Source organism: Lissotriton vulgaris, chromosome 2_1 (genome assembly GCF_964263255.1).
Source record: "Lissotriton vulgaris chromosome 2_1, aLisVul1.2, whole genome shotgun sequence".
Lineage (NCBI taxonomy): Eukaryota > Metazoa > Chordata > Amphibia > Caudata > Salamandridae > Lissotriton > Lissotriton vulgaris.
This window is the reverse complement of record NC_141687.1, coordinates 2045664866-2045689733: the sequence shown is the minus strand read 5'-3', so window position 1 is coordinate 2045689733 and position 24868 is coordinate 2045664866.

The following is a 24868-nucleotide window of genomic DNA, read 5'->3' as shown; positions in this document are numbered from 1 at the left end:
TGTTAACCGTTAGTCAGGTGAACGCGGCATACAAAGGCATAGCTTTTAATGTTAAAATAAATTACATGGGCTCCGTTAAGATAATGTAGTACTTTCACTATCTGACCCGCAACGTGCCGGGTCCTGTTTATTTATACACACGTTCTCTATGTCACAGTCGTGACTATCGGGATACATGAACAGAGGGAAAACTACAAAACACCCCTGTGTGTTGGGCACAGTGAACAGACCCATCCGGGCCCATGTAACACTCCTCCCCAAACCAGTAAAATAAAAATAAAATAAAAACATTGCAACAGTATATCAAGCACAAAAGAACATTAATATAACCAACAGTTCACTTCGTCAAAAATGTTCAATATGTTAAAAAATCCTTCCAACAAGATGATCTGGCTGGACAAGGTCGAAGCATTTATCTCTGCCCCTCTGCGGTAGACACCATCATCATGCCCCTAGAGTTCCTCGGAACTGGACAACGGGTTTTACTCAGCGGCCCCACGTGATGACACATCCGGTCGACAAGCATCACCACTCACAGACGGCAACTGCCTGCGACTTGGAGACTCGAAACCTGAGGGTGCTACATCTGCGGCCGGCTCGTCACTTGACTCTACTTCCCGATTAGTCGAGAACACCTGATCCCCTTCTTGACTGACGCCAGGATGCTGGTATGCCTTGAAGAATTACACATTTCTAGTGAGGGTTGCTCCACCCCTCATCCCAGTGATCTTTGTCCCCTGTACTTTCTTGATTGTCCATGGATCCAGTTCAAACGGCAGACTGAACTTTCCCTGGAGGTACCGGTTCCTCACCATAATCGCAACTCCTACTCTTAAGTGACTCGGCCTTGCTCCACGTCTGTGGGACACCTGTCCATTCCTCAGTCTGCGCTGCTGTAGTTCCTTTGCCACCTGGCTGACACCACTACCGGGTGCGGAAGAACATCCCCCACTGACTGGTTCATGAACAACGACATGGGACTCACTTGGGTGGTAGAATGAGGAGTCATCCAATATTCTTTAAGGAAACCATAGGTGGCACAATCCATTTCCTGTCTGTTTGCCACTGCAATCCTGTTGGTCTTGTTAAGGGTGCGCATGAAACTCTCAGCCTCCTTTTGGCTTGAGGCTATATAGGTGTGACTTTTCGGTGACAAACTCCCCTGGATTGAAGGTACTCTGCAAACTCTTGGCTGGAGAAGAGAGGGCCATTGTCCGTGAACAGTTCTTTGAACAAACCATGAGTAGCCATGATTTTTTCGAACCGTGAATTGGTCTAGCTGGCCGTGGTGGATTCCAAGATTTCGACTTCAGGATACTTTGAGAAATCATCAATAACCACCAGCATACGACAACCATTGGGGAGGCTTCCAAATTCAGCACTCACACAGTGCCAAGGGAAGGGTGGAATCGCCTCTGTGATGAGGGAAACCAGTGAGACGGCAGGCCCCGTAGCTTGACAAAGCGGGCACCGCCGCACAGTTTGTTCCCCGAAGGCATCCAGACTGGGAAACCACACCTTATATCTTATCCAGGACTTTGTTTTGACGACTCCTTGATGAGCTAGGTGTGCCAGATCCTCCACCCTCTGTTGCTGACTTCTTAAAATTACCAATCTCGGGCTTCTCATCAAACAACCTTCTAGAGATATGATCAACTCGCTCTACACATTGTGTAATGACAACAGTGTTGATCTTGCTTCCGCCGTGCAATAAGTTGTTTTGTTTAGCAGGGTATTCTACTTCCCTGATCTCATTGCAGAAATGCTGAGCTGGAGGCACTCATTTTTTTCTGTGGCTCCCTTGATTTCATCTAACGAGAATGGTCTAACATTAATTTGTGGTATCCACCACATAGATCCATCTTCGAGAACCATTTTGAGCCACTGACCTCAGCCACAATATCATCCACTGTTGGGGTTAGGTGTCATTCTCTCTTTATGGCCAGGTTGGGCAGGCGCATATCCATGCAGATCCAAACCTCTCCTGGCTGCTTAGTATTGCGGGCCACCACAATTGGGGACACCCAGGGAGTCGGCCCTCCACTTTCTCGATGATGCCAACCTGTTCCAGTTTGACCAGCTCCTCCTCCACTTTTGGCCAAAGGTGGAATGCCACCAGTTGGTGCCGTAACGCCACTGGCTGGATTGACTCGTCAACATGAAGCTTTATCAGCCGACCCGCTAACCAGCCTATGCCCTAAAAGAGTGGTGCAAACTGGGCTGTCAAATCCTCCACACTATCTTGGTGCACGCTGAGTGCAAATGCAACCAACTGAAGAAGTTGTGCGGTCCGGCAGCTCAGCAACATTCCTTGACCTGCTTTCGTGACATATGTTTTGGACCTTGTTGATCGGGATCCACGCAAAATTTCGGCCGAGAACACACCTGCCAGCGGGAGTGGAGCAGTAGACCCATATGGATAGATTCTGGTGGTGGTGTGGCTCAGGACCGGTGGAACGGGTAACGAGAGCATCATCGAATGAGCCATTATGTTGATAGACACTCCTGTGTCAATCAACGCTTGTATCTGGTGTCCCTCAACCATCACACTGCATTTGAGAATGTGTTTTTGCAGGGCAAGGATGACGTAAACCACTCCTTCCACATCGTCATCGTCCATGTCACCTCCCTTGTCAGGATTATCATTTTTGTACCCCTTGCGTATTTGCTTTGGGTCGAGAGTTCCTCTGCGTCGGAGTGGAGTGGCAGAACTTCGCACTGTGATTCATCTTGTTGCAATTCGAGCATCTTTTCCCAAATGCCGGACACGGACCCTTGTGAGGATAAGAACCAACACACCCAGGTAGCAGGTTCTAGGTTTGAATTATGGTTTACTCCTCAGTTTCCTCTTGTCGGGGGCTTTGGCAGTGACAGTGTTTACCAGCTCCACTTTTACCATCTGTTGAAGCGCCGCCTCCTTGTGAGCTGCCCGTACTTTAGATAGGTCTTTCGATCTCCCCATGGTAAGCAAGTCTGCCATTGACATCCCTAGGACTTGTAAAATATTTTCGCGTAGATGTATGAATGAGCAGTCTTGAATAAATTAGGCTCTGATTTCATCTGCTATGTTTGGCAAAGTATACGTGCTACCTAAGTTTCTCAGTTTTGCATAGAACGTGTCGCCTGACTCCTCAAGTGGCTGCCTGTCTTGACGCAGCAGAAAACGCTCATAGTCCCTGTTTGCTAGCGGTTCAAAGTGAGCTGTAAGCGCTCTTTTCAACGTGGTACATGTGTAAGGTGGCGCCATCTCAATCACCGACTTCCCCAGCTAGTGAATCGCTGCCCCCCTAAGTGTGATAGCATAGGACTCCTTCTGTCATCCTCCAGGTCAATGGCAGCAAAGTAAGTTTCTAGGTGCTCCACCCACTCTTTTCACTTCACGGCCTGGACTGAGGGAAGGCCATCAAGTAGAAGAGGTTCCACCGAGGAGATAGCAGATATGGGCCTGTGTAATAGTGTTAGCGGCAGCCCATGCGTTGTGTTCCACCCCCGAGTCCTGGCCATTGTGAGCTACAATATTCCTGGGTCACTTCAGGTGATTGTTAACAGACCCATCCGGACCCACATAACAGTTGGAAGCCAGTATTGGCTTTAATTTATGGAATTACTTGAAGCTTCCTGATGACACAGATTAGTTATTTTTGAGTGGTAGTGCAAGGAAATTGCCAGCAGCACTGTGAAATGTGTGTTTTAAGCAAAAGTTATATTTTAAAAAATGCACTTTGTACATCTTGGGTATTACTAACATCTGTATTTTGGAAGTACCTTTTTATCTTAAACCTTTTTTGCACATTTTATAGCAGCCTATCTTATACTTAGTGTAAAGCAAGTTTAACATAATTTACTTTCATATTCACAGTGTTTTCTGTTACAGGCTGGTACCTCATAGCACTAACAATACATAAATCACAATTCTCTACTGCACCAACCAAGATTTAACTCTGTGGCTCTCTGGTTCCACCCACAGACCTTTGAATTGGAGTCCCACTGATTAACTTAACTTGCATTTATTTCTCATTAAAGGTGCATGTTATTTTATATGTGGCTACCTGAAGGTGTAAGACCAAATAAATGTATTGTGTTTTTAGGCACACCTTTGACCCCGCGGCCCACGCTTACTAACCACGCCCCATTGCATGTAACATCAGGGTTACCATTCTTTTTTAATCTACTTCGACCTCTGAATAAACATATTCAAAGCAGGAATTAAGCGGGGAATGAAAAAAGACACATTGTCTTTATAAAGAAGAGGAGGTCAGACAGGGAAAGGCCTAGCTATAGAATATTTTCCATCCATCTGGGAGAGAGTTTTGTGATAACCAACACGTTCTTTTTCTAAGACAAAAGCTAGGTCCATGCACTGACCTAACTACAAAACACCTTGCTCTTCAGAAGAGATGCACAGACATGGTGTCCTATCAGTCAGATAGAGCAGAGCTTAATAAGTTCAAGGGCAAGTCCAGCAATGTCAGCACCAATTGACCTGGACCAAACCATCAACAGAGAAATAAATCAAACTATGTACAATGCATTCATACATGAAAGCAACTTCACAAAGCATCTTTTAATACAAAACCTATTCATACAACAGAGTTGCCCTGTGCTAGAGTACACCCAACCATGAACTATTCCTGTATCCAGAAAAGGGGACTAATTCAAGCATATTTTGAACTATACAGAACTTTTTCACCTGGGAGTGGAGTGATAAAAACATAAAACACTGCTCTATCCAGAAGCAATGGTCACAGCATGTACACAGACCTAAGCATATAGCATCTCTTCATATGGGAATGGTGATAAATGCATAGGGAACCATATGCAATATGCTTCAATGAGGAGAGCTGACTAATGCACGGAGAGGCATATTTACAAGAACGTAACGATTCTGTAGCGTCAATTTTTTTAATGTTACGGCAGTCTTTTTTTATTACGGTATTTACAAGTTGCTGTTAACTCCAGTTAGCAGCAATTTTCCAGCATAAATGTGAATTTTCCGGATCGCCACTTCTGTTAGCGGGTCGTACCGAAAATGAGATGCAAGGTAGACTTTCCCATGAAAAAATTGCTACTAAACACACAAAGTGACATTTACACAAAATACTAGTACGATGAGGATCCCCCAAAACTGCTGCTAAGTCAAATTAGCAGCAGTTTACTAATGCCAATAGTTACCTGGCCTTAAAAATGGTGCAAAAACACCTGTGCATAAGGAAGCAATCCTAGGTCAATATTTGGCAACTTCAACAACGCCATGGAGGTTATGCTATTACAATTTGGAGCAGCAAGAAGACCACCACCACCATCGAGGCTGGGCCGCAGTAGAGAGTGGGTCTACTGCCAAAGGATCACCCTCATACACCTCAGTCCTGATGAGGTCATAGCCCGTTACAGGCTAAAAAGGTCCTCCATTCTATGCCTACTCAACGAGATAGCATCAAGGTTGCAGGCTACATCGTAGTGCAGCACAAACATCCCTTCGCAGACCAAGCTACTTGTTGTGCTGCACATGTTGGCCTAAGGAACTTTCCAACCTACCACTGCCAAAGTGGGTGGAGTTTCCCATGCATCCTCCTTTTCTCCCCACTGTCCTGGATGCCATCAGCAGCCTGACGCCGAAGCATCTACACTTCCACAACACTGCGCAAGAACAACTCCCCATCAAGCAAGGCTTCTATGTCATTGCAGGTTTTCCCCATATGTTGGGGGCAATGGACTGCACACATGTGCAACTTGTGCCACATCTACAGGAACAGGTGTCATATTGAACATTTGCCCGGATTGTGCTTTGTCCAGGAAAAACGCCGCGGCAGGGGAAAGGAAACAGCGCTTTTGCCCGCCCGCCCCCCGCTCCCTGAACCCTCACTTGTTGGGGCAGAACCAACGAGTGGAGCACGGCGCAAGGGCTTCAAACTACCATCCCCAGCAGCCCTAGCTGCACCGGCCGCATCAGTTTCGCGCCAGGAGGCGCAGAATTACTGTAGTGTAGTTCCTAGTTTCCCACTAGGCCCTGCGCATTGGAATAACATAAACAGTAGTATCGACGTGGAACTGCGGATATTCCAGGCCTCCACTGACTATGCTAAACTTAATTGGGTTGTGTTACCAACTAGCTCAGAGGTCACTGGAAACTTTCTTCTCTGCATGGGAAGTGATCAGCTTCCTTGGCACAGACAAGAAGGGATTCAGTTTTCCAACAACCGTGCAACATGACAACTTTGCTCCTCAGATCAAGAGTCAATCTCTAGGGTCGTGTGAAACAATAGACATGTATTTCACTCAGTCAGTCTAGTGCAGTTTACTTTCACGAGATGCAGAGAATAGAGAGACGGGCGTTTGTCAATAAAGGGTTAACATTTATTGAACAGTCTTTCTTCTCGTACAAGAGAAATGTATTGCCACAATTGCAATAATTGTTATTATAAAAAGTACGTACAGTAAGATAAGTATTGCGAAATAGAACTGTAAAAGCATTGATATGGTTTCTTAGCCATACAATGGTTTAAAAGTAATAAAACATATATACAGTCATATATACATTAGGCGAACATACTCAACTGGTGCTTCTAACTAAGCCTACCCCAGTGTGCCTGACCTAAGCCTAACACGTGAAAGGGGAGTAAGTAAGTAGCTTTAAGTTAAGTTGGTTTTGCCAAGGTTTGTTTCAAGAATTCTCGTCTAAGGGTTTAGTCAACACAATACCTCTGAATAGAATGATGGAGGATTGGTATCTCCTTCAGGGGTCTCTCTCGATATCCCAGTCACCCGCGAGGGTAAACCGGAAACGCCGTGGCTGGATTTCTCTGCACGAGAAAGGCAGCGGCTTCTCTTCAGCGCGTCGAGGAAGGAGGGGGGACAGCGTCCGCGGGCAGCTGGAATCTGCTGGATGTCTTCGCAGAGGACGGCTGTTCAGCTCCTTAAGCGTACTGCACCATAGTTCGCGCTTTAGCGGCGATAATGGTATCAGCAGCTTCACCACCACAGGATAGCAGGCTGCAGCGACAGAGTGCTAGATTTACCAACACGGGGTCGTGCAGGCAGCTGGCTTCAGTAGTTCGTACAACAGGCATTGCTTAAGGCAACGTTGGTAATATTTATACCTGACAGGTGCCGGGTTTGACGCAAGTTTGCTGGACATAAGACGTCAATTAAAGATGTCACTAGGAAGTGATAGTTATCAGTTGCTCATTAGAGTTCTATTACTAATCAAAACATAGCAAGCGGGGATTTCCAGGTTTGCTGAGTTTTTATCTTGTTGAAGAACTCGGAGTGTTATCTAGGAATATCAGATAGTGACTACTGCTCTGTCAGTGCACTAATTGGTCGCAAAGGAAGTGGCAGAGGGAACTATGCTGGAATGTGGCTCTGTTCGTGTGAGGCCAGAGATGACTTTTCAGAAAATCGCACTTGAACGGTTATGCCAATATAGGGAACAAATGGATTTATAGCCGAATAGGGGCATAAGGTCACAGTATCGATCAGGAACCTAGATAAACACGCATCACCCACTCCACGGGTTAATGTCCATAAAAATTACTAAAACTAAAGCAATTAGATGCATGTGTAACATTGCCCACCCCAAAATACATAAATGCATTCGAAATAGGCGTACTTGTAATACATGAATTTTAGGTACTGTACGTTTTTTAAAGCATAGTAATCATTCAAAAAATTATTGCATATGAAATCAATGAACGATTATGCAAAAGGAATTACACATGAAGTATCTCTGACAGAAGAAAGGCGAGATAAATCATCACATAAAAATGAATTGTAATAACATATGTGCTAGAGTCTGGTGTAATGTTGTTATGTCTCTAGATGTGTTTAGAAATAGAAGTGTGAAGCTTCTGTTCTCTAAGAATAGTTTTTACGTTAAGCAAAGAATTGTTCGTGCCAAAAAAGGTCAATATTAGAAAAATTGTCCAATTCAAAGAAAATAGATTTCCAAAGCTCTTGGCAGTTTTTGTTGATCAAAACTGAAGGCCGAATTCAGAGTTCATGGGAACGCTGTGTGTCGGAAAGCTTCTCAAAAGTTATTGTTTCTCTGTGGGTGAGAACATCGTATCAGACAGGCTCTCAAAGAATTGGTCTACAAAATCAGGTGATAGTTCAACCAAATTAGATAGCGCTGTAACTTGGCAGGTGTGAGAATGATTGCTGTCATCGAAGGCAGGACCAGCAATGCTCACAGAACGTTGTACCTGGATGATGTTGCTTTTGTCACTCGCTCCACTGTTATCACTTGGTTGTAGCACAGGAGTCTCCACGAATGCCGTCATCAGGATTGGTAGCCGCTGGGGACAACACAATGCGTGAGCCGTTATTGGACTGAGCAAAGTATCGACGTCCATTGGTACTGCTGATGGAAGTGAAAGACAGATGTCCAACACGCATTCATCGCCGCAAAGCATACACCGTAGCACAGGTAAAATGCAATTTTGCCATATCGGTCTGAATGAAAGGAACCAGGTCATGTTTAGATCTCTCAGCCTGGCCAATCCAAGGACGTTAGTTATCCTGTCCCGGTAGCGCATTGCTAGGATTGTCTCTTCCATTCCCATGGGAGCTATGTCTGAGCCGAGGCTTGCCATAACGTAGCAGGAGGGTCAAAAATAGAATCCCTGCGACGAGTCCCAAAAATAATGGTATGCCGCCAAAAATGGAGTGCACAAAATTAGGAAAGATTCCCAAAATTGCCTGGAAGGGTGTTAGCAGTCCCGAAAAGACTGTCTTAAATATGCCTGGGATGCTTGTTGCACTAGACATGTTAAGGAGTTGGCTGAATATTTCTACAAAATGCACGGGGCAATTTGTTGATAAAAGGTCATGAACTTCAGTAGCTGTCCTTGCAACTAGAAGATCATACGTCTCTTTAGATGACGTTATAGGCACTGTTGTCTGTAAAAGTACAGATTTCATTTTGCTTAACGAGGCCAGATGGGAGTCACTATGTCTGGAGGCCCACTCGGAAACAATGCTTGCATACAGCATTTGACCATGGATGTTACTTCTACTAGATAACTTTTCCCTGGCACGAGGCCACAACATCTGTGATCCGTTCTAAGAATGTAACTCCCGTTCGAAAGTTGCATAAAGAAGGGCTCTATCTGAGTTGCAGGTGTGACTAGCTGGTGGCATGAAAGGTTGTTTGAATTTCCATCACATGCTCCGTGTAAATTAATACCCTGACACAAAAGTATACCGCTTAGTGAATGTTTACAATTTTCACCACTAAGAAATACATTTTTGTCGCTGTCACTATAGCAAGAATGAGTGTATGGTAATTTCCATTCAGATTTTACATATCCTTTACCCAATTTTTCATATTGGCCAGCAGGTATGTACTCAAGGCACTTTTTAAATCGGAAAGTTGTTATCGGAATTGTTATAATTCCGTGTATTATCCATTCAATGACAGGACTCTCTGACATTGTCAATGGTAATCTCTCGAGTTTTTCGATGCTCAGGATTGTATAGTCTGCTCCTTTCTGTGCCAAACTGATCTGTTTATCAGTAAGGTTAAAACTGGAAAATAATGACGTTGTGTTGATTAAACGCCAAGGCACATAGCCTGAACGAAGATTTTGCAGCGTCCAGCCTAATTCTATAATAGAGCGTAATTGAGACTGGCCATGTTGTAACATTAGCAAATCTCTGTCTATCACATCAAAGGCAGAGGATACAATATTGTCCAACGAATATATTCTGGAAGACAGAGTCATTAACCCATTGTCTACCACAGAAAGTGATTTCTCCAAATTAATACGATCAATTTCTCGTATTTTTTCAGCAGTTTCAATTTGCTTTACTTTCCAAGCCTCGTTGTAAGCAGCATTGATACTGGTCGCTATGAAACGCTTTTGACGCTGTTTGCGTGGTCCAAGAATGAAATCGCGCAAATCCGCACCATCTTTTAGCAAAGACAAGTGTTGCTTAATTTCAGCCAGAGTGGACGAAGTTAGCCATTCAAGGCAGAGTTTCCCTACACTGTATGTTGTTATTATCCCTGGATGTTGTCTCTGGGAGTATCTAGGGTCTAATCTGGTAATTTTTAACCCCTGTGTTTTATTCAGGAATCTATCTTGACAGCTATTTGTGTCTGTAGGCCAGATTAACCACTTTTTCCAATCAGGATGTGTTCTGTTGAAATGTAAAATTTGTGACACGTCTAACTCAATATCTGTGGTTGTATTCTCAGGTATTGGCTTCGGAATAGACGGTGTTTTAAGGTCTTTGATCTTAGCTAGGCCAAGACAAGATGTTTGGTGTATTGTGTCATTTAAAAATAACATTTGTTCAGGTATCATGCAGGTTCTAAATAGTGCTTCAATGCCTTGCACCTGCCAATCTTTTGTACCCCAAATTGTTTTCGTTTCAATATTATTTTTCCAATAATCAAAACCAAATGTCATCATTTTGTCATAAAATGCTTCTGAATATATCAATTTAGAATTTGTCAGCATTGTTTTCATTCCTGTTTTATCTAACAGTTTATAATAAAACGTTTCTGCATCACTGGTGTTAAACCCTGAGAAGTATTTGAATTTCTCAAAAAATGCTTTAGAACTGCTTTTAGGTGGTGTAGAACAATGTTCCCATTGATTATACATAAAAACATTTCTAGGCTGTGCAGATTTATGCAAGTAATGATCCCCATAGTGGATGTAACAGAATAACTGCTCATAACTAGATGAACCTTGTAAATAATCATGATCTGTGAATCTAGCTGACATTACTAAATCAGACATCATGTCATTTTATACTGTTAAAGTCCCAATCATCAGAGAATGTACTAGGTGTCACAAAGTCACTTAAGGAAACCTTTAGTTGATGAGGATACTTCAGGATTTCGACCGGACCATAGATCTCATAGTCTGTTTTCTCCCATACTATCCCACCAGGTATTGGAATTGCTGTGACATTTACTGTTGACAGTTCTCTTTTCTTCACGTGGGATGATCTGTGTGGTTTCAGGACTAGGTTGATGTTCTGACTTGCTGTGTCCATTGTAATATATTTTCCTTCAATGAATTTTCCGAAACACAGTACCATGATGAGCCAAAGCAAGAGGAAAAATACACCTAGACCGAACCAGAACTCTAGCCAAAGGGAAATAAGGTAGATTTCCTTTAGTTGATGAAAGAGTTCTGTTGCTTTTTGTTTAAAAGTCTTTTTTGTTTCTGGCATCACTTCGGGGTCGTTTAAATCTTCAGAGAAGTTGTCGAAGTTGATGAAATAACCAGAGGCAGTTCTGTCAATTGATGGGATTGTTCTTTCAATCTGTCTCTCGGTAGCACTTTCTGATGCCACATCATTGTAGACTGGTGTTGTTTCTTGACGAACTGTTTCAATCTGTGTTTCAAGAGGCACGAGTTCCATGGCATTATTGCATAGTCCTTCATTGTGCACTGCAGGCTGATCGAATGTGATTAGTCTTTCAGTTTGAACCTCTTGGATTGTTGCAAGTTTGGGTATTCTGTTGTTTCTTGGGAGTCCACTGGGCCTACTGTTGATTATAGGCCACATGCTTGTGGTTTTACCAGATCGATACACACGACTCTGTTCTCCTTTTTACCAGCAAGGGGCGGTAGCACAACTGATCTTGTTCCGGTGACTGCTAAGACAGTTACTGCTTTTCTGTAAGAAGGCCCAAATTCCTTCTTAACCGCGATCTTTTCTCTGACTAGATCCCCAATCTTTGGAATCCAGACAGGCCTTGCTGGGGCTGTTGCGGGTGGTGCCTCGTCAGTGGTACTTGGCTGTTGCTTTAACTTTATGTTGCTTAAGTATTTTCTTGTTTCATTCAGTTCCTGTAAAACAGCCAAACGATCTTTGATGTCAAAGTCTGTTGTTTTTTCTTGTACCACTGACATCTGACTATCGAGGTCCTGAACTCGCATTCTGATTCCGAACAATAGTTCGTATGGGCTGAAACCTTTTAGAGAATTTCTTGGCATGTTGTTAAGACTAGTCTGGACACTTATTAAATGTTTGACCCACCCAGCGCCTGAACCTAATACCTTCGCTGTTATAGATTGCTTTATGTCACGTTTTTTCTTTCTACCACACTATTCCCTTCGGGGTGCGACGGACAAGAATACCGCAACCCAATTCCCATGCTAGCCATGGCCTCCTTATAAGCTCGAGAGCTGAAAGCAGGACCCTGGTCAGAATGGAACGTGGTAATTGCGTATGTGCCGATAAAGACTCGCAAATCTTTTATAACCGTTCTAGCGTCAGCCGAGCGCTGGGGCCACATCCATATGAACCTCGTACAGGAATCCACTGCTACCATGATATATCTATAGTTACCATCCCTTTGTAGGGGACCGCAGTGGTCCAGGTAAACGCATGCAAATGGTTTATCCGAGATGAGAAGGGGTGTCTGCGCTGGTCGTTTTACTGTTGATACTTTTATCCTTTGGCATATGTCGCATTCTAATACATACTTTTTAGTTTGTATTCTCAAGCGAGGCCACCAATATCTCTGTTTTAATAGTGATATTGTTGCGGAAACGCCAGCATGTGCAGAAGCAATCCCTTCGTGTGCCGCTTTGATTAGTCCTAGTCTGTGTTCCCTGTTTGGAATTACTCTATCCCCCACTCCAGGGATTCGAGCAAAAGGAACAATATTTGTATCCGTTAAGTACAAGTACTTTTCAGGAAAGCCTTTTGGGAGTGTTTTCTTATCATTATTTACTGACGCACTGACAGCTTGTAGAATATCGCTGTCTATTTTTGTTTGTGACCGAGTTATCGCAGCTACGGAAGCCGTTTGCACAGCTGCCTTCGCGGCTTCATCAGCCAACGAATTCCCTGCAACGTGAACGCCATCACGTTGATGACTCAGTGTATGTATCACGTGAGTCTTTTGTAGTTCTTTCTGTAAAAGAACTACCTGTTCCCAAAGCATTTTATGCTTTATTGTGCCACCTTTTGCATCTTTGAAACCATTTTCCACCCAATTCTGCAAGTATTCATTATAAGATTTTACGCAATAAAAAGAATCGCACACTATTAGTGTGGGGAATTCGCAATCGGTATTTTCTAGCGCCATCTTAAATGCTACTAATTCAGCTCGTTGAGCCGAGCAATCTCCTAGAGATTGAGTTTTAGTGACCAGTGGTCTGAATTTTCCTTTGTGCCAGCGACTTTTTACAATCGCGCACGCAGCACTGTAAGCTTGCTTACCCCCAACTGCGGGTTGTGCTGATCCGTCAGTATATATAATACTTCCGTATTCTTCGAGAGGCAGTATTTCAATTGGCAGAGGACATTCATATTCATATTGTAAAAATTCCTGTGTTTTTAAGTTAGGATCAAATTTGTAAACTACGTCTGTTGCAGCAAGAGAATTAACCCACTGAATCCATCTCGGATGCAAAGCTTTAGCATTAGGAATGCTTGCTTTAGTTACCGCTTCTAAAGCCGGTATAGGAGTTACGATTATTATTCGTTTACCTTGTGCTAGGGGCCTTTCTTTCGCTACAGCAGTCTGAACCGCAGTTAGAATTTTCTCCGTTGAACTGAATTTTATTTCAGCTTTTGTGTACAAATGTGATTTGTAAGCTATTGGTACCTTTTCTCCCTCATTAGAGGTTAGGTATGTGAATCCGCATCTTCCTGGGATGACTCGGATTACAAGATCACGTGTGTTGTCACGTGTATCTAATTTTGTTTTTGCTAACATGTCTGTTTGCAGTGATCTCAAAATTTCTGTGTGTTTTTGAGTCCAATTGATTTGTTTAAAATCAGGTTTAATTAGTTCGTAGAGAGGTTTAACCCTCTCTGCGTAATTTAGTATGTAAGTTCTTCCGAAATTCAGAAAACCTAGAATGGATTGTAAATTCTTCAGCGTTTTTGGAGCTTGGAGTACAGCGCACTTCTCTAAGAAGTTGTCCGCTAGGCTTTTCCCTTCACTTGATAATTCGTACCCTAAAAATAGTACTGTCAGATGGGCAATTCGGGACTTTTTAAAGTTGAATTTGTAACCCTTTGCTGCGAACCCAAGTATAATGGTGTTCACTCTTTTCAAGTGAGTATCTAAGTCGTCGTCTGTGAGATAAATATCATCTACGTAAGATAATGCTTCATCATCATAGATTTGTAGTAACTCTGTTACCCTAGCTGAGAATAGTCCTGGGCTGTTCTTGAACCCCTGTGGGAGTCGACAGAATTTTTTCTGTGACCCAAATGCGGAGAATGCGGTCAAATATCTGCTTTCTGGTGCAATGTTTTGACAAAAGAAACCATTAGATATGTCTAATGTCGTTTTATATTTTTTCCTAACTATGTTATTCATTAGGGCTGCACTATGCGAGTTTTGTACTGCAAAAGTTTTGCAACATGTATTAAGATGTCTGTAGTCCAAAACTAGACGATATGAATTGTCTGGCTTGGAGACAGGAAACAAAGGATTGTTCATTTAAGAGGTGCATGTTTCAATCACCCCCTGGTACTCAAGTTGATCTAAGATCTCCCTGACTTGTTTTTTAGCTTCTTGCTTTATGGGATACTGCCGTTGGGCAGTTGGTTCACTTTTTAATTGGATTTTGTGAGGAGGTGAATCCTCATCCCATCCTACATGATTTTTATATAATGCAGGTGCCTGGGCTACTGCCCATTTCCTTGCATATGTATATTTTTTGTGAATCGGAATGTGATTCGAGAAGGCAGGCATAATCACTTCTTCGCCACGAGGGCACTCCCTGACAAACTCTGGGGGCCAATCTTTTTCAGCTAACAGAATATCGTAGCCTTTTGAGAGCTTATCCCAAAATAGACCCTTAATTTTCCTAGTCTTATCACCCTCTATACGCAATGTTATTTTGTATATTTTATGGGGCTCGCTAAGTCTGGCGTCGGCAGTTTCAACTTGAATGTATTCATTCGTGTCCACTGTCTCCAGATGACTCATCAAGATCTTGCGCGCTATACTGATTTCTGCTGCACTGTCCAACATTGTCAATGCCCACTCCCCATTTTTCAACTGTGTCCTCAGTATTCTCGGCATGGTTGATTACTCTAATACTGGCTACCTTCTTTTTCTGAAATTGAGAATTTTTACTCTGAGCAGGTTCCTTGTCTTTGGACTTGGTGTGCTCTCCTGGGTCTGACCGTCCTCTTCTTTCCGAATTCTGTGGAAAAGATCGAGAGGGACGTGTATCAATACTTTGATATCTATCAGGTTTTTTCAGATTGTCCCTATTTCTAAGGTTATATCTTTTCTCAGAGGGCTCCCTCTGGGGAGACTGGCGTTCTCGAGTCGGAGTTCTTTCCCTCCGTCGAGGAGACCTTCCTCTGGACTGGAAAACTTTTTCCTTGGGAGTGGATTGTTTATTTCCATCCCAGCTCTTTTTAGGAGTATTTAAATAATTTTTAGTAAATAATTTTACTAACTCTCTATATGCTTTTGTTAATTCTCCTACGTTAACTAAGAGTTCTTCTTTTGACATTTTTTCAATGTCCAGATGTGGTGTGTAGCTGGCTAGAACCGGCCACGTGGCTCCTGGTCTACCTAGTGGACCGAGCCTGGTAATGTGATCATTGTGTTTTAGGGCGCCATTAAACCAGAGCAGGTGCTCTTGAAATTTAAGTGGAATTTCAATCTCCTCGAAAGGAGCGTACTCTTCCGGAGGTTTCTCTATTTTGTAATAGTGAAACTCTTTTGTTATAGCGTTTACCGCTGGAAAGTTCATCCATGAATAGAATACCTCTGGCTGCCGATACTCGTGAGCCTCTATCACGAAAATTACTGTACCACCTTGAGGTGTCAGTCCGTTTTCTATAAGTTTTAACGTTATAGATCTTCTTAAGTGGACCGGGATGTTAATAGCATCCGGGTCTGTGTATTCGGGACCTTGCTGAGTCGCATCTACTGCGCCCCCAGTGGTTCCGTTATTTTCTACTGACATTGTATAAATGCAGGATTTGCAGAGTAGGTCTCCAAGGAGACAAAGATTAGGTGCACAATATTTTGGAACACTGTATCCTTCAACGTTGAATAAACCAGAGCTTTACATAGGAATCTCTTCCTACTAAGGTCGGGCGGATTTTAACCTTTCACCCACTCCAGACGTCTATTGGAGTATTTACGGGAGAAAGGGGTGTGAAATATGCACGACTGAGTTACTCTAAAAGTCTTGCGTTAGTTTATCGCCTTACCAAACGTTTGGGCGCCATGTAGTGTAGTTCCTAGTTTCCCACTAGGCCCTGCGCATTGGAATAACATAAACAGTAGTATCGACGTGGAACTGCGGATATTCCAGGCCTCCACTGACTATGCTAAACTTAATTGGGTTGTGTTACCAACTAGCTCAGAGGTCACTGGAAACTTTCTTCTCTGCATGGGAAGTGATCAGCTTCCTTGGCACAGACAAGAAGGGATTCAGTTTTCCAACAACCGTGCAACATGACAACTTTGATCCTCAGATCAAGAGTCAATCTCTAGGGTCGTGTGAAACAATAGACATGTATTTCACTCAGTCAGTCTAGTGCAGTTTACTTTCACGAGATGCAGAGAATAGAGAGACGGGCGTTTGTCAATAAAGGGTTAACATTTATTGAACAGTCTTTCTTCTCGTACAAGAGATATGTATTGCCACAATTGCAATAATTGTTATTATAAAAAGTACGAACAGTAAGATAAGTATTGCGAAATAGAACTGTAAAAGCATTGTTTATTTATTTATTTATTTAATGATTTTGTTAAGCGCGTAGTAACTCAAGAGAGCATCCCAGCGCTGACCTGCTTCTTCCGGGGTTTCTACCGTCTGGTGTGTTTATGTTTGGGGGAAAAGGGAGGTCTTAAGGGATTTTCTAAACTGGAGATAGTTCGATTCTGTCCTGAGTCTTCGTGGGAGAAGGTTCCAATGTTTAGCAGTGTGGACCGAAAACCGACGGCCGCCAGTCTTGGCTTTTTTGACTCTGGGAGCCGAGATGAAATTTTCTGTACTGGATCGAAGGTCTCTTTTCGATTTATAGGGATTTAAGATTTCCTTGAGAAGAGGGGGGCCGTTGTTGTTGAGGGTTTTGTGGGCCAGGCAGAGGGCTTTAAAGATAACCCTCTCTCTCACTGGGAGCCAGTGGAGGGATTTAAGAGCCGGTTTGGCGGAGGATCTTCCTGGTGTTCCTGTGAGTAGGCGGGCGGCGGCATTTTGGACTTTTTGTAGTGTGTTCATGGTGGCTTCAGGAGCTCCCAGGTAGATGGCGTTGCAGTAATCTAGTCTTGCCAGGATTAGACCCTGAATGAGAAGCCTTCTTGCGGTGTCGGGGAGCAGGGGGAAGATCTTCCTGCAGGCTCTGAGTAACCCGAAACAAGTTCCTGCTGTCTTTTTAGCCTGGGTCCTGAAGCTCATATCTTTCTCGATCCATACCCCGAGGCTCTTAACCTCTTCCTTGGGAGCGGGGGGGTCACCTAGGCAGCTAGGCCAAAGGTGAGATGGCAGAGATGGTTCCTTGTGGCCCATCAGGAGTATCTCGGTTTTAGAACCGTTTAGTTTCAGCGAGGATAGATTCATCCATCGATGGACTTCAGACAAGCAGCTGTGGAGGTCAGAAGGGGCGTGGTGGGGGTGTGAGAGGGTTACGATCAACTGGGTGTCGTCGGCGTAGTTGATAATTGACACGCCAAACGAGCTGACCCTCTTCTCCAGTGGGGCCATGTATACGTTGAACAACGTAGGGCTCAAGGATGAGCCCTGCGGTACTCCACACCGGAGGGGGATGGTAGGTGAGTGGCTGTCATTTTCCCGCACCTGGAAGGAACGTCCTGATAAGAATGATTCGAGCCACTTCAGGGCCGAACCTTTTATTCCGATATGGATATGATATGATATGATATTGATATGGTTTCTTAGCCATACAATGGTTTAAAAGTAATAAAACATATATACAGTGATATATACATTAGGCTAACATACTCAACTGGTGCTTCTAACTAAGCCTACCCCAGTGTGCCTGACCTAAGCCTAACACGTGAAAGGGGAGTAAGTAAGTAGCTTTAGGTTAAGTTGGTTTTGCCAAGGTTTGTTTCAAGAATTCTCGTCTAAGGGTTTAGTCAACACCATACCTCTGAATAGAATGATGGAGGATTGGTATCTCCTTCAGGGGTCTCTCTCGATATCCCAGTCACCCGCGAGGGTAAACCGGAAACGCCGTGGCTGGATTTCTCTGCACGAGAAAGGCAGCGGCTTCTCTTCAGAGCGTCGAGGAAGGAGGGGGGACAGCGTCCGCGGGCAGCTGGAATCTGCTGGATGTCTTCGCAGAGGACGGCTGTTCAGCTCCTTAAGCGTACTGCACCATAGTTCGCGCTTTAGCGGTGATAATGGTATCAGCAGCTTCACCACCACAGGATAGCAGGCTGCAGCGACAGAGTGCTAGATTTACCAACACGGGGTCGTGCAGGCAGCTGGCTTCAGTAGTTCGTACAACAGGCATTGCTTAAGGCAACGTTGGTAATATTTATACCTGACAGGTGCCGGGTTTGACGCAAGTTTGCTGGACATAAGACGTCAATTAAAGATGTCACTAGGAAGTGATAGTTATCAGTTGCTCATTAGAGTTCTATTACTAATCAAAACATAGCAAGCCGGGATTTCCAGGTTTGCTGAGTTTTTATCTTGTTGAAGAACTCGGAGTGTTATCTAGGAATATCAGATAGTGACTACTGCTCTGTCATTGCACTAATTGGTCGCAAAGGAAGTGGCAGAGGGAACTATGCTGGAATGTGGCTCTGTGCGTGTGAGGCCAGAGATGACTTTTCAGAAAATCGCACTTGAACGGTTATGCCAATATAGGGAACAAATGGATTTATAGCCGAATAGGGGCATAAGGTCACAGTATCGATCAGGAACCTAGATAAACATGCAACAATACAGTGTCACCCCGGTCGAGGGGGTGTCATATCGAACATTTGCCCGGATTGTGCTTTGTCCAGGAAAAACGCCGCTGCAGGGGAAAGGAAACAGCGCTTTTGCCCGCCCGCCCCCCGCTCCCTGAACCCTCACCTGTTGGGGCAGAACCAACGAGTGGAGCGCGGCGCAAGGGCTTCAAACTACCATCCCCAGCAGCCCTAGCGGCACCGGCCGCGTCAGTTTCGCGCCAGGAGGCGCAGAAATACGGCATCACCCCGGTCGAGGGGGTGTCATATCGAACATTTGCCCGGATTGTGCTTTGTCCAGGAAAAACGCCGCTGCAAGGGAAAGGAAACAGCGCTTTTGCCCGCCCGCCCCCCGCTCCCTGAACCCTCACCTGTTGGGGCAGAACCAACGAGTGGAGCGTGGCGCAAGGGCTTCAAACTACCATCCCCAGCAGCCCTAGCGGCACCGGCCGCGTCAGTTTCGGGCCAGGAGGCGCAGAAATACGGCGTCACCCCCGTCTTGCGGGACGCGAGCGGGACGCCGGGCGAAGCCCGGGCTAAGGGCGGGCCCTCTGTGGCCCTCAGTGGCTGAGGTAGGCTGGGCTTGGCCCGGTTATTTTCATTGTTCTTTACGCTTTTTATACAATATACTACTGGTTGCTAGAGGAAGCAACACTCTGCGAAGTTAATAAATTGCTTCCTTGCTATCTACCACTGGTTAGTTATTGCTGCATCTCCAGAGCCTTATTTATTTTTTACGGACATTGTACAACTCTGTGTTCACTCTTTCAGGAGGTATACTATTTGTAAAACAACGAACTGTGGGAAAGGTTTGCAGAAGATGTCTAAAAAACTTCGCTCGGGAAGACTAGTGGGGGGAAGATCTGGTGCTAAAACAGATACCAACCCCTCGCGAAATAAATCTGTAAATAATCCCCCGTTAAAGGGACAATGCCAACTCTGTGAGTTATGGGATAAACCTGTGGATAAGAAGTCTAATTCTGCTGTAAAGGAAGCTCTCCTCTCTGCGGCTCAGGAGGATCCTACACAAATGGCTACTAACTCTATGTCCCCATCCTTGCTGACCGTGCCACCGCAAGCAGCAGCTGTGGTGAGTTCCTGCCTTGTGCAACCTGAAGGGGAGGGGGAGAGTAAGCCCTGCGTTCCTGAAACAGAAGGAAAACTAGAGAATCAACCACGTATGCCTCAAGCTCTCTCTTTGAATGACAGGTTAGGTGGGGACTCCTCACCGTTATCTATTGATCTTGAACTTTGCGGCCGCTATGTAAATGCAGCTAGTTTGGAGGCTCTAGAATCTATTAAGCCTTCTGGGGGTGCTACTCCCTCTGGGCTAATGTTATATAGTAGTACTCCTTCGTTAAACGGACAGGACATGTCTGATCTGTTACAGGTTTCCAGGAGTCCGGGTCTTCATTTTTCTGGTATCTGTCCTCCAGCTGAAGCTAGTGATAAACCTATATCGGAATCTTTGATTGCTGTGGAACAATTATTAGCCTCCATATTATTTCTCCTGGGGAAATTTGTAGGCAGCTCGGATTGTATCCTGGACTCAGTTACTCAAATACTGAAGACATTGCTACAAAAAACACCAGATACGAGGAGTGTTCCCTCCTCCAAGGCCGAATCCAGCTCTTCAAAGGGGAAAATAAACGCGCCCATAGTGAATTCTGGTATAATGGCTGCAGCAATAGTTCATGAAATTCATACTACAGTCCTGCCTTTAACCGCAGTGCCCAATTGTGTCAAGAACTCTGTTCTTGAGATCGAGGAAGAAAACAAATCTATCTCCGGTCCCAAAGTGGTTCAAGATTTATTGCCAATTTTCATGTCGGAAAATAAAAAAGAACAATCTGAAGATAAACAAGAAGTAAAGGTAAAAAACGGAAAACACAGAAATAATAAAGGGACTAAAAGGAAACCGATCCGAAAATACAGGAAGAAAAGACAACGACGGATAACCTTCTAAAACTCTATAGTCTTGTCTGAGAATGAAGAAATAGACTCAGATCCAACTTCTATGTCCTTAAAGGTGGATAGTGAATTTTGTCCGCCAACGACTTTGGAAGATTTACCGCAAAAGGATGGTCCTGTCCCGAGTACATCTCCATCGACAGTGACAAGGGCCTCTAACTTACATCAACTCGGGTCCCTTAACCCTTTGGCCTCTTCTTTTTCGCTTGCACCAGAGGTTGGAGATCGCCCTCTTCCCTCTCTCCAGCCAAAAAACTCAAAGGCTTATGTGGACACTCTTGTGCTAGACTTTTTACCTTTATTTGATGCAGACTTACCCTTAAACAGAGCATGGCTACTTAAGTGTTTTAGCGAGATGGAAAGTCTTCACCCTATTCAATCTAGGGACATTGAGCTAGTCTCTTTGTTAGGTGGAGACAGGGTCTCATGTATAAGGGTCAAATTCTATTCTAAAATTATTGTAAATTTGATATTACAGCAAGCTGAGAATTTCCAACGCACAGGTATTGATGTTCTCCCTATTTTTAGCTCTGGTAATACCTATCCTCCCCAAGGGATGGCACTAAAGGGTGATAAACAAAATGGGGTAGCTTCTCCACTTAAAGACCTGAAGATTTGGGTCTCTAAAGGGAAACGTTCGGTCTCCCAGGTAAAGCCACTTCCACTGCCTCAGAACTCCTCCCTAATAGAGGATAATAATCGGTGGAATTGGCTGCACAGTGCTTTATCTACTAAGACCACAGATAACCCCAAATTGTTTCACCATCTTTAACACCCCATTGAAAATTATTTCTTGGAACGCAGCAGGGATACATAGTAGCCCAGAGAAATTTGACCTTTTATTTTCTCTGAGAGCAAATGTGATCTGCATCCAGGAAACATGGTGTATTAATATGCTGGATGTTTTGAAGGATTTCTATGTTCAGGAAGTGCCAGCTGCTCCATCCAAGAAAGGTCACGCTAGGGGGGGATTGCTTGCCTATTATCAAATAAACTGCAGTGGAGATTCTCCCATTATATTGACCCAAGTAACCTTTTTCAAGCTATAACAATAGCAAATTTGCCCAGTAATTTAAAAAAGTCATCTCTTGTAATTATTAATGTGTATATTCCCCCAGAAGAGCGTTTTAATCTTATATTGAAGCATGTATTTTGATATATTGGCCAAATTAAAAATGTACCATCTCCTCCGGAAGTTATCCTAGTAGGAGATCTGAACTGCAAAATTTCCAATGCTAGTCTGCAGCTTTTCAGAAATAAACCCAAAGAAGAGGCGCATTTTGTACCCCAATCCCTCTTCCCAGATAAAATAATGACTAATAAAAGAGGGAAGATTCTGCTAGAAGAACTAGCGGCAGTTGAGGGGCTTATATTAAATGGGAGATTCCCGTCTGATGTGCCTGCTGAATTTACACATAAGTCACCTTTTGGGTCTTCCATCCTTGATTATGCAATTTCGGATTATGGTTTGTTTCCTTGTATTCAGGATCTTAAGATAATTCCCACAACTCTGAGCGATCATAGTATAATGCTCATAACTATTACTTTAAAACCTCTGCCCACTGTGCCATGGTCCCTTAACGGCAGTGACGCTTCTTTTCATGCTTCCACGGGAAGATGTTTTTGGAATCTTACTGCCATTATTGGGGTGCATGATATATTATGTAAAACTCTATTAGAATTAAATGAGTGGCTGGTTTAGAAATAGTTAATTTTGAAAAACTTATGCGAAACATCATTTTAGATGTAAAAAAGGCTAGCTGTCCTAGAAAATGGGTAGTTTTGCCCAGTATACTACGCATCCTGAACAAAGAAATAAATAAACTAGTCCGTGAGCAATATTTAGATAGAGTTATGGAACGTGAAAAAGAAATTTCTAGATTAAAAATAAAGAGACGCAGACTAAAGGCGAAAATAAAAAAGGAGAAGGAAGATACAGTTTGGATTAACTTGAGGGAATCAGTTGCTCATGGTAGGATTAGAGAATTTTGGTCAATAATTGGAAAGGGATGTGGTACTAGAATAAGCCCTTGCCCCATCCCTATAGCTGAAGAGGTATGGATCACTTATATTCGGGACCTCTATGCAGGGAATGGTATTTCAGGTGAAGATATTGTCCGAGATGCAACGCCTGAAGGACTCATTAATTATCCCACAGAGGAAGCAATTGAAATGGCCATAAAGAATATGCGCTCCTCTGGTGCAATGGGTCCCGATGAACTCCCTATGACGGTCTTGAAGCAGGAACCCTTAATGTGGAGTAAAATCCTGTACCCATTGTTTAAAGCCTGTTTTGTTTCTAAAACGGTACCTGCCTCCTGGAGGGGAAGTATTTTGGTCCCTATTTTTAAGAAGGGAACTAGGGACAGCCCCAGTAATTATCGTTTGATAGCCCTCCTCGACTCTATCGGAAAGGTTTTTGCGAAATGTCTCTTAAATTTTCTTTCCGACTGGGTCGAGGCGAACAATATCTTGCCACTTGAACAAACTGGCTTCCGTAGGGGGCACAGTACTTTAGACAACCTCACCACCCTCCATGTGGTAACTGATAAATACGTGCAGGTGTGAGGGGGGGTGGTGTACGCGGCTTTTATTGATTTCTCCACAGCGTTCGATAAAGTGGACCGTAGAACGCTGTGGAGAAAATTGGCAGCACTCGGTGTTCCATCCTATCTATTGGAGCTTGTTCGTACACTCCATACAGAGACTTGGTGTAGTGTCTTGCAAGGGGGCGAAAGGGGTCTCTCCCATCAAATTTCTTCTCTGAATGGCCTTAAACAAGGCTTGCTATTGGCTCCTCTTTTGTTTTCCTTGTATACTGTAGACCTGCCTGTTGCCTTGTCTGTCAGTGAGGGTATTGCTCCAGTGATTGGGGGGACCCCAATATCTTGCTTGATGTATGCCGATGACGTCCTTATTTTAGATCTGACTCCCAAAGGCCTTGCAAATCGGCTGCAAGCCCTTCATGTTTTTGCTGTTGCTCATTGCATGAAGATTAACATATCTAAAAGCAAGATTATGTGCATAGCCGGGAAAAAGAAGTGCCGATCTGAAAACTTTGGATGGTATATCGGCGGCCAAAAACTGGAGGTTGTTAAAACTTATACTTTCTTGGGGAAAATTATTGCGGCTAACTTGAGCGAGAGGCCTCATATTGAGCATAGTTCACGCAAAGCCCTCGCCCATGGCAAAGGTTTAAATTCCCTCTATCATGCCACTGGAAAAAGGCACTTTTCGTGTTTACTGGAGGTATATAGGTCCAAAATTCCCGCTTCGATACTATATGGTATCGAACTTATAGAGGTGAATTATTGGGACTTTTGCCATAAGATTGAAGGGAAACTCTTAAGATCCCTATCTTCTCTAAATACCGCGTGCCCTTTGGCCGCTTGTAGGCTTGATTTCGGTCTCAGGAGCAGCTGGGTACAGGGACTATGTGCCCTAGTAAGATGGGTGGCCTGCCTGGCTAGAGCTGAACTGGGGACGATGAGAGCTCTCCTCAGAAATGAATTACTGGGTAATTTTAAAGAGTTCTCACTACTTGTAAGGAATTTTAGAAGAGCTGTAACTCTTCTAAAGTTAGATGAAAACACCTTGTTTTTGCATTCTCCCTTACAGTTAAAACTCTTATTAAAACAGGCCTCGTGGGAACTATGTTTTCAGTCAGATAAGAACTTAATCCATGAAAAAAGGGATGTCGACCTTCTCCTTAATTCCTATTCGATTAAGTTGGCCCAACCCTATGTCACATGGAATTTGCCGCATGGTATTCGTAGATTATGGTTTCTTTTACGTTATGATTTATTACGTTTAAATCTACTTTTATCCAAATGGTACGGTTCTTCTCCTATGTGCAATTTATGTAACCTGAGTACCAAGGATCGCATGCATGTTTTGTTGATCTGCCCTGCACTCCGTACATTGCGACTCAGATGGTTAAAACCTATTTGTCTCCGTCTTGGCATCTCTACGCTGAACAGCTTCCTCCAATCACTTTATTGGCCTCCTAATGAAATG